A 14,336-nucleotide genomic window follows, 5' to 3' on the forward strand; every position below is an offset into this window, starting at 1 on the left:
ATCTGCTTATCATCGATCTTGGCTTGTAGTTTTCTTTTTCTGTGATACCTTTGTCTGGCATTGATATCAGGATGGTGCTGACATCATTGAATGAGCTCAGTAGCCTTCCTTCCTTTGCAATTTTTTTGAATAATGTCAGACTTACGTGTTAACTCTTCTCCAAGTGTTTAGTGGACTTCACCTGTGATGGCATCTGCACTTTTGTTTCTTGGGAGTTTTTAAATTACGGGTTCAATTTCAGTACTTATAATTGGTCTGTTCACATTTTCTATTTTTTCCTGGTTCGGTCTTGGGAGTTTATATTTTTCTAAGACTTTGTCCTTTTCTTCTAGAGAGTCCATTTTATTGATGTATGGTTGTTTGTGGTGGATTTCCCAGGTGGCGCTAGTAGTAAAGGATCTGCTTGCCTATGCAAAAGATGAACAAAACATAGGTTTGATCCCTGGGTCGGGAAGATCCCCTGGGGTAGAAAAAGGCTCTCCACTCCACTATTTTTGCCTGGATAATTCTATGGACAGAGAAGACTGGCAGTTTACAGTCCATGGGGCCTCAGAGAGTCAGACATGACTGAGCGAATGAGCACAGTCTCTGCTTGTAGGGGTCTCTTATGATCCTTTGTATTTCTGTGGTGTTGGTTGTAGCTTCTTTTTTTACTTCTAATTGTATTGATTTTGGCTTTCTTCCTTTTTTGTATTGAGCCTGGCTAAAGGTTTGTCAATTTTATCTTACAAAAAAATCAGCTTTTACTGTATTGATCTTTTCTCTTGCTTTCTTCATCTCTATCATTTATTTCTGCTCTGGTCTCTATAATTTTTTTCCTTCTACTAACTATGTGGTTTGTTTTCTTCTTTCTCTAGAAAGAAGTTGCTTTATGTATAAGGTTAGGTTGCTTATTTGAGCTTTTTCTTACAGCCTGAGGTAAGCTTGTATCATTATTAACTGTCCTCTTTGAACTGCTTTTGCTGTGTCCCATAAGTTTTGACTCATCATGTTTTCATTTTTATTTCTCTCTACATATTTTTTTTTATTTTCTCTTTGATTTACTCAGGGATCCATTGTTTGTTTTGTGCTATATATTTAGCTTCCCCATGTTTGTGTTTTTTGCAGGTTTTTTTTTTTTTTTGTAATAGATTTTTGATATCACTGCTTTTTAACACTAGTGATATAACAGTTTTGTCAATAATACAGTTCTGAAATCACTTTGGGAGGCTATCTGACAGTACTCACTCTCTGTTAAGTGTTTTGAACAAGGAAGAAAACAGAAATATCTTCACACAGTAATTCTTTTTGAAATACACTGTATTGAGAGAATGCTAAAAGTTGTTGAGATTTACTATAAGGATAAATAGGCCACTATAAAAGGATTTTTAGTTACTTGTATACTTAATCAGTATATCATTGTTCTCCATAGAAACTGTTGAGAATTTCACAGCCTTGAACTGTTCATTAATATTTGTCCTGAAAATTTAGAATTATAAAAGTTTTCACTTCTTTATGGATCAGTAAAGGTAGACATCTTAAGAGAATTTGTAAACAAGGAAAACATGGTAAATTTTTTCATTAAGGACTCCTTATATAATAAATAATAATAATAAATCCATAAAGAATACTATGCCCCTACAACTTTCTTTGGTATTGATAGTATCATATCAAGTATATGCTTATAATAAGCTTTTAAAATATAGCATATATGATTTATTTTAACATAAAATATAGAAAATATAAATTTTAAAATTTATAGGTAATGAACTAAAATATTTCAGTAGGTAATGAACTGAAATATTCAGAGAAAGGCTGTAAAGAAAATGAAGCCAAGATAGGTATGATTAGGAGAAAAAAATTGCTCCTTTAGGAAAGGTAAACTGAGAATATTCACCTATTTGGAGAAGAATTTCATCTGGTGGGTACTATATGATAGGAAGGAATGGATTGGCAAAGGGCAAATTGTGGTTCATGAGAACCAAACTAAAGGGAATGGATTTTCTTGTTTAAAAAATCTGGGTAGAGGCTGAAGTGATAAAGTTCTCACTCCTATAAAAATATTGGGTAACATGATCAAGTTAATCTCTAAATACAAAGCTGGACTTGAAGTTGTTAGAAGGACATAGCTAGATGGCAGATACAGAGAGAACACAAGACTGTGAGGTGACCATAACTGAATTCAGAACTGAGGGAGCTTAAAAGAAGGGGCTATATATATAAGAAGGGATTAGTTTTAATCTCTCTGATGATATAAATTGAGATTCATGCTTATTCATCATGGTGAATGAGAAAAGAGCTCCCTGATTAAACTCAGATGCAGTTAGTCACTGTTGTAAAATGAACACTAGGTCAACTCAACTAAAAATCTGAGGAACCGTGAATAAACTGGCAAAAGTCAAAAAAGCAGAAGGAGTTTCATCTAAAAAGAATCTCACAAAAGGGGAAGTTGTGGACTCAGACTTCTGATTTTCACTGCTCATATTTGTCCAATAACTCACACTGAAAAATTAAACAACACTTTCATAGTAACTGAAATTGGCAAAAGAAAAATGCTGAAATTCCCACTTATGAATATTAACCATTGAGATTATGCATATGCTATGCATACAAACACACACACATGCATGCTTGAGGCATACACAATCATTAAAGAGAATCTGCAAAATAAATACATATTACACTTTAAAAGCAGAAATTAATAGAATAACCAAAATTTATTTCTACATAAACTCATTTAAAACATTCATGAATGTGTTATGAATGGGAAAAGATTCATACTGTAGTAAGAGTACTAAATGTGTTATAAACGAGGAAATAGAAAATTTATAATAAAAAGTGTAAGTATGAATTTTTTTGAATCTGTGGAGTAGAAATGCAACTTGCCTAGAATACAGGACATAAAATAAAGAAACAAAAAACGTGAAAGAGAATTTAAAAGAAAGAGTATACACTGGAAAACTTAAGGTCTAGTGGAAGTTCCTGAGTGAGAAATAGTGGAAGAGCTGACTTAGAAGAGGCAATAATCAAGGAAACAGGGAGATAGATTCTTTCAAATGCTTTGTCATCCAGACCAGCAATATTTTTTACCAGACATTCAAGGGAGAAAAAGAGTGATCTAATATTTAATGAGTGACCATTATATAATGATATTCAAAATAGAATAAAAATCTGACCTATAAATTTTATAGATTTTAATTATCCATTTTCTCTATATTTTTTCATTTATGCATGTTATCTTCTCTGCTTACTATTCTATATGGCAGAGTCATTAAAATAGTGTGTTTTATAAATCCTATAATGTCAGCCAGTGGTTCAATATGAAAAACTTGTTCTGTTATATATATATATATATATATATACACACACACAGTCAACCCAATGTTGTTCTATCCTTTGTTTGGGGAAACAGAGATCGAGATCTGGTAGGCCATTATAAGTTAGTTATGAAATAACAAAATTACAAAGCGCAGAAGTTAAATTTGCCTAAATTCTGGAATTAGGATATCCAAATTATTTAGCTCCATTAATATTGGGTTGTCTTTATATTCAGCATGTGTGCATGCTCAGTCACTAAGTCCTGTCTGACTCATTGTGACCCTATGAACTGTAGGCTGCCAGGGTCCTCTGTCCATGGGATTTTCCAGGCAAGAATACTGTAGTGAGGTGCCAGTTCCTCCTTCAGGGACTTTCCCGACCTAGGGGCAGAACCCATGTCTCTTGCATCTCCTGCATTGGTAGGCAGATTCTTTACCACTGTGCTACTTGGGAGGCCTTATATTCAGTATATTTCATTTTAACTGAATTTATGAAGCACAGATGTATAAATAAGTAAAAATATAATTTTTTCAATAATAATTTCCTTAAAGTATAACTTTCAATATTATTCCATTAAAAAGGCTTCATGTTCACTTTATCCAGAATAGATGTAGATTTAATAATTTCAGTGAGCTTCAGGTGGAACATCAGGGAATGGAGGAGTTGGAACTATTAACAATCTTATTTGGGAGACTGGGTTTAGTCTTGACTCAGAAGATATGGATGGCTGGATGACTGTATGACCTTTGATCTCATTTTTCTTTAATTCAACAAATGGTTATATGTTTATTGCTTTGTTCCATTTCTTGCATACACACGGACACAAATATATGCACATGCACACATATATATGTAGCAAGAGATAATTGACATGGATAAAATTAATTTAATTTTGTTTAGCAGTAAGTGTTATAAATAAAATAGAGAAAGTAAATGGTAAATTGTGGCTATAGAAGTACACTGTTTATGAAGGGCATTTCTAAGGCAGTGAAAACTGAAAATAGAATAAAAAATAATGAAAGTGAGTGGCATGGAGATAGACTTTATGCACCCTTGTAGGCAGAGAGGTCATATGCCTAAAGTTTTTCGTATAGAATTTGGGCAGTCAAAATGTAGCATCTCCAGGCTTAACCCTTGAAAACTTCTGGAAAAAATACAGTCTTTCATGTGTTACTTCTCCATCTTGTAGTTGAACAGACAAATTCTGATTACCTATAGGGAATTGGAATTATAAGATGGAGGAATCATGGGTTTCTGAATGTGCAGACTTCTTTCATCTAACTGAGTAGAACTGCATTTAAGAAGAAATAAACATTTTGTTACTTTTAGCCACTGATATTTTGATATCATTTTGCCTACTCAGATAAATATAGGTACTTGTATGTGATCTTGAACAAGTTAACTAATGTTAACTTGAGAGCATGAGAGCATACTATGTTCTAATGTTCCCATGAGAGCATACTATGAGATTCCCATAGTATGTTCCCTTGTTGTGAGGATTAAATGAGTTCATGCATTTAAACCATATAGAATAGTGTCAGATACTAAATAAAGTATTAAGTAAGCTTGGCCATTTTTATTGTTTTCTTAGAGCAGAGAGTTCATGAATGAGATTCACCAAAGAGGGAGAGTCTAAGGCTCTAACAAGCTTATTGTGAAAAGGAGGGGTGTAACGGTAGTAAAGGGAGTGCTAATGATTAAGATTGAGACCAGGTCTAGTAGAGTTTTAAAGACTCAAGTCAAAGATAGTGGGAGAGTTTGAATATGGGGATTTTTAGCTCAAAATGTCAGTTTCACTTTGGAATGAAGAATAGACTCTTTGGAGGTAATGTTGGGAGCAATAGTCAGTTGCTAGATTATTACAGAAAGACAGGTGAGAGGAGATGATGATGCTTGAACTAGGATGGAAGCAGTAGAGATGATGCAATGATCAATAAAATTCAGTGATTAATAGCACTACATATTCTTCTACATGCCCTACAGTCTTTATCAGTCATAGGATTTAACTAAATGACTGCCACATACCAGGCACTACCCTATAGGTAAAGATATACCAATGCATTTATAGTGAAAAGTAACAATACATAAGACCTATATGCATCACATGCTTTACATGAATCTAAAAATAAAGAAATGATAAAATTCTTCTTCTCAAGATATGTTCAGCCTAGATTATGGCAAAAAGTGACAGTTTTGGAGTTACAAAGCCAAACAGTAAATACTATGGCGTCAGGGGGACTGAGATTCAGAAGAAAATTACAGGAGGGAGCCAACATAGCCTGGAAAGTCCCCAGATTTCCCAGAGGTGCTTATACACAAGGTTAAATAGAAGGACAGACTCTGCACTGTAATTATCCTTCTTTAAAATGAATAGACAAGATTTAATTGAATGATGTTTAGAAGCTTAAGCATATTAAGAAATTTGCATTATTTTTAAGTTATTTGAGAAAAAGGCAAATTTCATACTTCCTTTTATCCTAGTACAGTGGTGGTAACTAGCAGAGTGATCACTTTATTATATGATGAATTGATGTACTTGAGTCTGAATGCCATCCATATTCTTGGACATAATATGTCCTTTTGTTTTCTCTGAAAGAGCCTTATCAAATTTGTTCTGGCATGTATTTTACTGTATCATGGATAATGGATACCGACAGAACAGATTTTGTCCCAAGCTCAATATAAGCCTCAGTGGGAATAATATTTAACAATGGAGTAAATTGTGAGTTTTTTCCTTATATAATAGGGAAAGATGGTTATTTTCTCTAAGATTTACAAAAGATTCTGTATATTTGGGTATTTTTGCCTGAGATTTTTGCTGCAAACATTTTTGAGCCATATTTATTTGACCTTATAGCAGTTTTGCCAAAAAAAAAACCCCTAAAATAACAGGATGACAGTTTAGTTTGACAGTTTGGTTTTAAATGATTGAGAGCTTGGTTTCATTTCTTTGTTGACACAGAACTCCCATTTTTGCATTACATAAATGGCCCTCATAATGGTCTATACAGTGACAGTCTTTAAAAATAATGGATGACAATTGTGTATTGATTTAGTAGAAAATATAGCAATACAAATTATCAGAAGTGTGAAATAAAAGAGCTTAAAGAAATAACAGAAAGTAGCACAGAAGCTTGCAAATTCTTTGGTGATTTGAAGGCTCAGAGTTTAATCTACGTTTTCCATAGATCTTTGGAACGTCTATAATCTTTGGAACTTGTAATAAAATGCCAAGAACAAAGAACAATGTAGAAGATTTCACAATGCAATACAAACTTCAGTTACAAATATGATTCTTATTATTTAGGTACTTCTTAGGTATCCCAGGTGGCTCAGATGATAAAGCATCTGCCTGCAACGTGGCAGACCCAGGGTTCGATCCCTGGGTTGGGAAGATCCCCTGGAGAAGGAAAAGGCAACCCATTCCAGTATTCTTGCCTGGAAAATCCCATGGACAGAGGAGCCTGGTAGGCTACAGTCCATGGGGTCACAAAGAGTCAGACATGATTGAGAGACTTCACTTTCACTTTCACTTTAGGTATCACTTGATACCTCTTCTAGTGAATTAAAAAAAAATAGCTAAAAAGAAAGTGTGATGCTGAACAAAGAAACAAACAAAAAAAAAAGTCCTATGAACAAAAGACTTAGCAGGCAAGTGCTTAAATATGACTCACAAAAATAAAATCAGTGATTTGCATAATATTTCCATGAATCTACACACATTTTACATGTTTTCAAATATTCTGCATTTCACAGTGAAGTCATTTTTAATTTTGTTATTCTTTTTTCATGTTCCTTTATGTCCTGGCCTTCTTTTATTTTTTGTTATTTTGTTTTATATGTCAAATTACTTAAGGGCTAATTAGTTACATGGTGGAAGTATTTACAACAAACAGGTCTATAGCAAAAGCTGCTTATGGTGAAAATACCTGACATGCTACAAACAGAATCATGTTGCATAATAAAAGGAATTTTTATAGTGATGTGATAGTTTTTTTCCCTAGATAAATAAACTGCATAATGTTAAACAAAAAGAAAATACAATCTAGAGGAGAAATTGAGAAACATTCAGGGATTTTCAGAAACCTTATTATTGAAACTGCTGTAACTCATAAGAGAATGACTTCGTAGAGAATTTGGAGGAGTTCCACAGAGCTTAGCATACAAGTAATTGGTAAGACTGGTGTAGTAAAGCAATTTAGGTACATAATTTTTGAATATTGTTTTGCAAATGCAATTTTTCATTCCTTCTAGAAAATAAACTCAACTGAAACTATTTGAAAGAAAACGAAATGTTTTACAAACTACAAATGTTCAAAAGTTTAATTTTTGATTGATATTGTACTCTAATACAGTATGTCTCTGAAATAATCAGGAAACTTCTTTAGTGGTAAAAAGCAATACATTTTTGTAAAAAGCCAAATACATTTCCATAAAAATACTGACCTCATAAGCTGATTTATTTCCTATTTTTAGATACCGACTCTAAACTTTCACTTCCAGTTTTTAAGAACACTGCAGGGGTTCCTATGCTCTTTGTGATCTTAAGGAAATTACAAAAACTCCTTGATAAAATGGAAATAATAGTACCAATTTCATCAGGTTCTTAATGAGAAGACATACAGATAAAAGCATTTACAACTTTGTCTGGCTTATATTAGGTCTATTGATTTGTACTAAAACTATTTACTTAGTCTTAGGCAAAACAGTAAGCTGAATATTTAGGATAAATTAGACTGGTATTTTTAAATTAAGAATGTGCATTTGATACACATGGAGACATTTATTTTAATGCAGACAATCTAGACCTACTTGTAACTCACTGTTTCTTAGTTACTGGAAGAAGCAAGGATGCAAAATTAACAACTGTTATTCTAGATGACATTTAAATCTGATACTTATTGTTAAGCCCTATGATGACGAGAACAGAACATAGACAATATTTGGGTTCAAAATACATATTTCTTGAATCTTCTTTATAATTTTTTTTAGCAATTGCTTTTCTGAAATAGTATTTTTATGTGGAGCTTGACAAATTACATGTACACATATGTTTCCATTGTCATGACATTTAGAACTTAGAGAGGGTGGTGGAAAAAAGATGGATTTTAAATAAACCTGGACCTAATAATTCCAGTTTGGCTACAAAGTAGCAATAACTGTATTAGGTTCCTGAATTTTTTTTTTAATTTTTTATTCCTTTATTTTAATTCCTTTATTTCTCATGTGTTCCCCATCCTGAACCTGGTTCAGGATGAGGTTCCTGAATTTTAATATTCTCAAGAGAAAAGTTTTAAAACATTAGATTCAGTTCAGTTCAGTTCAGTTCAGTCGCTCAGTCATGTCTGATTCTTTGTGACCCCATGAATCGCAGCACACCAGGCCTCCCTGTCCATCAACAACTCCTGGAGTTCACTGAGAGGCACATCCATCGAGTCAGTGATGCCATCCAGCCATCTCATCCTCTATCGTCCCCTTCTCCTCTTGCCCCCAATCCCTCCCAGCATCAGAGTCTTTTCCAATGAGTCAACTCTTCGCATGAGGTGGCCAAAGTACTGGAGTTTCAGCTTTAGGATCATTCCTTCCAAAGAAACCCCAGGGCTCATCTGCTTCAGAATGGGCTGGTTGGATCTCCTTGCAGTCCAAGAGACTCTCAAGAGTCTTCTCCAAACCACAGTTCAAAAGCATCAATTCTTCAGTGATCAGCTTTCTTCACAGTCCAACTCACATCCACACACAACCACAGGAAAAACCATAGCCTTGACAAGACGAACCTTTGTTGGCAAAGTAATGTCTCTGCTTTTCAATATGCCATCTAGGTTGGTCATAACTTTCCTTCCAAGGAGTAAGCGTCTTTTAATTTCATGGCTGCAGTCACCATCTGCAGTGATTTTGGAGCCCAGAAAAATAAAGTCTGACACTGTTTCCACTGTTTCCCCATCTATTTCCCATGAAGTGATGGGACCAGATGCCATGATCTTTGTTTTCCAAATATTGAGCTTTAAGGCAACTTTTTCACTTTCCACTTTCACTTTCATCAAGAGCCTTTGAGTTCCTCTTCACTTTCTGCCATTAGGGTGGTGTCATTTGCATATCTGAGATTATTGATATTTCTCCCGGCAATCTTGATTCCAGCTTGTGTTTCTTCCAGTCCAGCATTTCTCATGATGTACTCTGCCTATAAATTAAATAAACAGGGTGACAATATACAGCTTTGACGAACTCCTTTTCCTATTTGGAACCAGTCTGTTGTTCCATGTCCAGTTCTAACTGTTGCTTCCTGACCTGCATACAAACTTCTCAAGAGGAAGATCAGGTGGTCTGGTATTCCCATCTCTTTCAGAATTTTCCACAATTTATTGTGATTCACACAGTCAAAGGCTTTGACATAGTCAATAAAGCAGAAATAGATGTTTTTCTGGAACTCTCTTGCTTTTTCCATGATCCAGCAGATGTTGGCAATTTGATCTCTGGTTCCTCTGCCTTTTCTAAAACCAGCTTGAACATCAGGAAGTTCACGGTTCACATATTGCTGAAGCCTGGCTTGGAGAATTTTGAGCATTACTTTACTAGCATGTGAAATGAGTACAATTGTGTGGTAGTTTGAGCATTCTTTGGCATTGCCTTTCTTTGGGATTGCAATGAAAACTGACCTTTTCCAGTCCTGTGGCCACTGCTGAGTTTTCCAAATTTGCTGGCATATTGAGTGCAGCACTTTCACAGCATCATCTTTCAGGATTTGGAATAGCGCAACTGGAATTCCATCACCTCCACTAGCTTTGTTCCTAGTGATGCTTTCTAAGGCCCACTTGACTTCACATTCCAGGATGTCTGGCTCTAGGTCAGTTATCACACCATCGTGATTATCTGGGTCGTGAAGATCTTTTTTGTACAGTTCTTCTGTGTATTCTTGCCATCTCTTCTTAATATCTTCTGCTTCTGTTAGGTCCATGCCATTTCTGTCCTTTATCGACTCATCTTTGCATGAAATGTTCCTTTGGTATCTCTGATTTTCTTGAAGAGATTCCTAAATTTCCCATTCTGTTGTTTTCCTCTATTTCTTTGCATTGATCACTGAAGAAGACTTTCTTATCTCTTCCTGCTATTCTGTGGAACTCTGCATTCAGATGCTTATATCTTTCCTTTTCTCCTTTGCTTTTCACTTCTCTTCTTTTCACAGCTATTTGTAAGGCCTCCCCAGACAGCCATTTTGCTTTTTGTATTTCTTTTCTATGGGAATGGTCTTGATCCCTGTCTCCTGTATAATGTCACGAACCTCATTCCATAGTTCATCAGGCACTCTATCTATCAGATGTAGGCCCTTAAATCTATTTCTCACTTCCACTGTATAATCATAAGGGATTTGATTTAGGTCATACCTGAATGGTCTAGTGGTTTTCCCTACTTTCTTCAATTTAAGTCTGAATTTGGCAATAAGGAGTTCATGGTCTGAGCCACAGTCAGCTCCTGGTCTTGTTTTTGCTCACTGTATAGAGCTTCTCCATCTTTGGCTGCAAATAATATAATCAATCTGATTTTGGTGTTGACCATCTGGTGATGTCCATTTATAGAGTCTTCTCTTGTGTTGTTGGAAGAGAGTGTTTGTTATGACCAGTGCATTTTCTTGGCAAAACTCTATTAGTCTTAGCCCTGCTTCATTCCATATTCCAAGGCCAAATTTGCCTGTTACCCCAGGTGTTTCTTGACTTCCTACTTTTGCATTCCAGTTCCCTATAATGAAAAGGACATCGTTTTTGGGTGTTAGTTCTAAAAGCATCTATACTCCAACAAAAATTTTTAAAAAATCTAAAAATAAAAAATAAAAGAAGTAAACCACCATACACTGAAAAATCACTATTTTAATCTTTCTGTTATTTAGTGTCGGTATATATATTTGCATCTGGTAAAAATTTCCATAAAACATATGAAGCATTGGTCATAATTAAGATTAATTATACTAATACTAGTTATAATTATTACTAAATTAAATTTACAGTAAAACATGAACTTTATAATGCTCTTACCTTCCCTTACCTTCTTGATTCATAATTTTAGAAACACAATGCTAGATAGTTTTCTGAGTCTTTTAATAAATAAGGGATCCAAGGTTTAATATTTTAATCCCACAAAAATGTGCTTCATACATAAGCATGTTTTTTTCTTTAATATATATTTTATAACTCTTGTTATTGAAATTGATGTCCTGGATAAAACTCACTTAGATGGTACAACATATTAAGCATACAACTCCAAGGGTATACAAAGTTTAAGTAACACCTCTTACTAGCTCCTTATAGAAAATTGCTGAGTAGTATATGATAGGCAATGTACTATGGTTAATGAAAGGTCTCTGATAAATAAAATTTCAAATATGGCTTAGTCTATATTGACTATGACAAAGCCTTTGACTATGTGGATCACAATAAATTGTGGAAAATTCTGAAAGAGATGGGAATACCAGACCACCTGACCTACCTCTTGAGAAACCTATATGCAGGTCAGGAAGCAACAGTTAGAACTGGACATGGAACAACAGACTGGTTCCAAATAGGAAAAGGAGTATGTCAAGGCTGTATATTGTCACCCTGCTTATTTAACTTATATGCAAAGTACATCATGAGAAACGCTGGGCTAGAAGAAGCACAAGCTGAAATCAAGATTGCTGGGAGAAATATCAATAACCTCAGATATGCAGATGACACCATCCTTATGCCAATAAGTGAAGAGGAACTAAAAAGCCTCTTGATGAAAGTGCAAGTGGAGAGTGAAAAAGTTGGCTTAAAGCTCAACATTCAGAAAACGAAGACCATGGCTCTGGTCCTATCATTTCATGGGACATAGATGGGGAAGCAGTGGAAACAGTGTCAGACTTTATTTTTCTGGCCTCCAGAATCACTGCAGATGGTGACTGCAGCCATGAAATTAAAAGACACTTACTCCTTGGAAGGAAAGTTATGACCAACCTAGACAGCATATTCAAAGCCAGAGACATTACTTTGCCAACAAAGGTCTGTCTGCTCAAGGCTATGGTTTTTCCAGTGGTCATGTATGGATGTGAGAGTTGGACTGTGAAGAAGGCTGAGCGCCAAAGAATTGATGCTTTTGAACTGTGGTGTTGGAGAAGACTCTTGAGAGTCCCTTTGACTGCAAGGAGATCCAACCAGTCCATCTTAAAGGAGATCAGTCCTGGGTGTTCTTTGGGAGGAATGATGCTAAAGCTGAAACTCCAATACTTTGGCCACCTGATGAGAAGAGTTGACTCACTGGAAAGTACTCTGATGCTGGGAGAAATTAGGGGCAGGAAGAAAAGGGGACGACAGAGGATGAGATGGCTGGATGGCAACACCGACTCGATGGACATGGGTTTGGGTGAACTCTGGGAGCTGGTGATGGACAGGGAGGCCTGACTTTCTGCAATTCATGGGGTCGCAAAGAGTTGGACATGACTGAGCGACTGAACTGAACTGATAGAGAAAGAACAGTATGAAAAGGGAAAAGGATATGACACTGAGGTTGGTTTCATATGATAATACACCTCCCACGGTTGGTAGGTGTCCAATATGCTACTGGAGAAGAGTGGAGAAATAACTCCAGAAAGAATAGAGAGATTGAGCCAAAGTGGAAAAAAAAAAAAAAAAAAAGCCCATTTGTGGATGTTACTCGTGATGGAAGTTAAGTCCACTGCTGTAAGGATCAACATTGCATAGGAACCTGGAATGTTAGGTCCACGAATCAAGGAGAATTGTAGGTGGTCAAACAGGGATGGCAAGAGGGAAATTCAACATTTTTGGAATCAGTGAACTAAAATGGAATGGAAAAGGCAAATTTAATTCAAATGACCATTTTATCTACTACTGTGGGCAAGAATCCCTTAGAAGATATGGAGTAGTTCTCATAATCAAAACAGAGTCCGAATGCAGTATGTAGGTGCAATCTCAAAAGTGACAGAATGATCTTTGTTCATTTTCAAGACAAATAATTCAATATCACAGTAATCCAAGTCTATGTCCCAACCACTAGTACTGAAAAACCTGAAGTTGAATGGTTCCATGATAACCTACAAGACCTTCTAGAACTAACACCAAAAAAAAAAAAAAAAAGATGTCCTTTTCATCATAGGGGCCTGGAATGCAAAAATAGTAAGTCAAGAGATACCTGGAGTAACAGGCAAGTTTGACCTTGTAGTACAAAATGAAGCAGGGCAAAGGCTAAAAGAGTTTTGCCAAGAGAACACACTGGTCATAGAAAACACCCTCTCCCAACAATACAAGAGGTGACTCTACATATGGATATCATCAGATGGTCAACACCAAAATCAGATTGATTGTATTCTTTGCAGCCAAAGATGGAGAAGCTCTATACAGTTAGCAGAAATAAGACAGGAGTTGACTGTGGCTCAGATCATGAACACCTTATTGCAAAATTCAGACTCAATAGAAAAAAGTAGGGAAAACCACTAGACCAATCAGTTATGACCTAAACCAAATCCCTTATCATAATACAGTGGAAGTGGGAAAAAGATTCAAGGGATTAGATCTGATAGACAGAGTGCCTGAAGAGCAATGGACAGAGATTCATGACATTGTATAGGAGGCAGTGATCAAGATCATCTCCAAGAAAAAGAAATGAAAAAAGAAAAAAGGAAAATAGCTGTCTGAGGAGGCCTTCAGATCAGTCACTCAGTCGTGTCCTACTCCTTGCGACCCCATGAATCGCAGCACGCCAGGCCTCCCTGTCCATCACCAACTCCTGGAGTTCACTGAGACTCACATCCATTGAGTCAGTGATGCCATCCAGCCATCTCATCCTCTGTCGTCCCCTTCTCCTCTGCCCCCAATCCCTCCCAGCATCAGAGTCTTTTCCAATGAATCAACTCTTCAAATGAGGTGGCCAAAGTACTGCAGTTTCAGCTTTAGCATCATTCCTTCCAAAGAAATCCCAGGGCTGGTCTCCTTCAGAATGGACTGGTTGGATCTCCTTGCAGTCCAAGGGACTCTCAAGAGTCTTCTCCAACACCACAGTTCAAAAGCATTAATTCT

This window comes from Bison bison, unplaced genomic scaffold (genome assembly GCF_000754665.1).
Source record: "Bison bison bison isolate TAMUID 2011002044 unplaced genomic scaffold, Bison_UMD1.0 scf7180017864149, whole genome shotgun sequence".
NCBI lineage: Eukaryota > Metazoa > Chordata > Mammalia > Artiodactyla > Bovidae > Bison > Bison bison.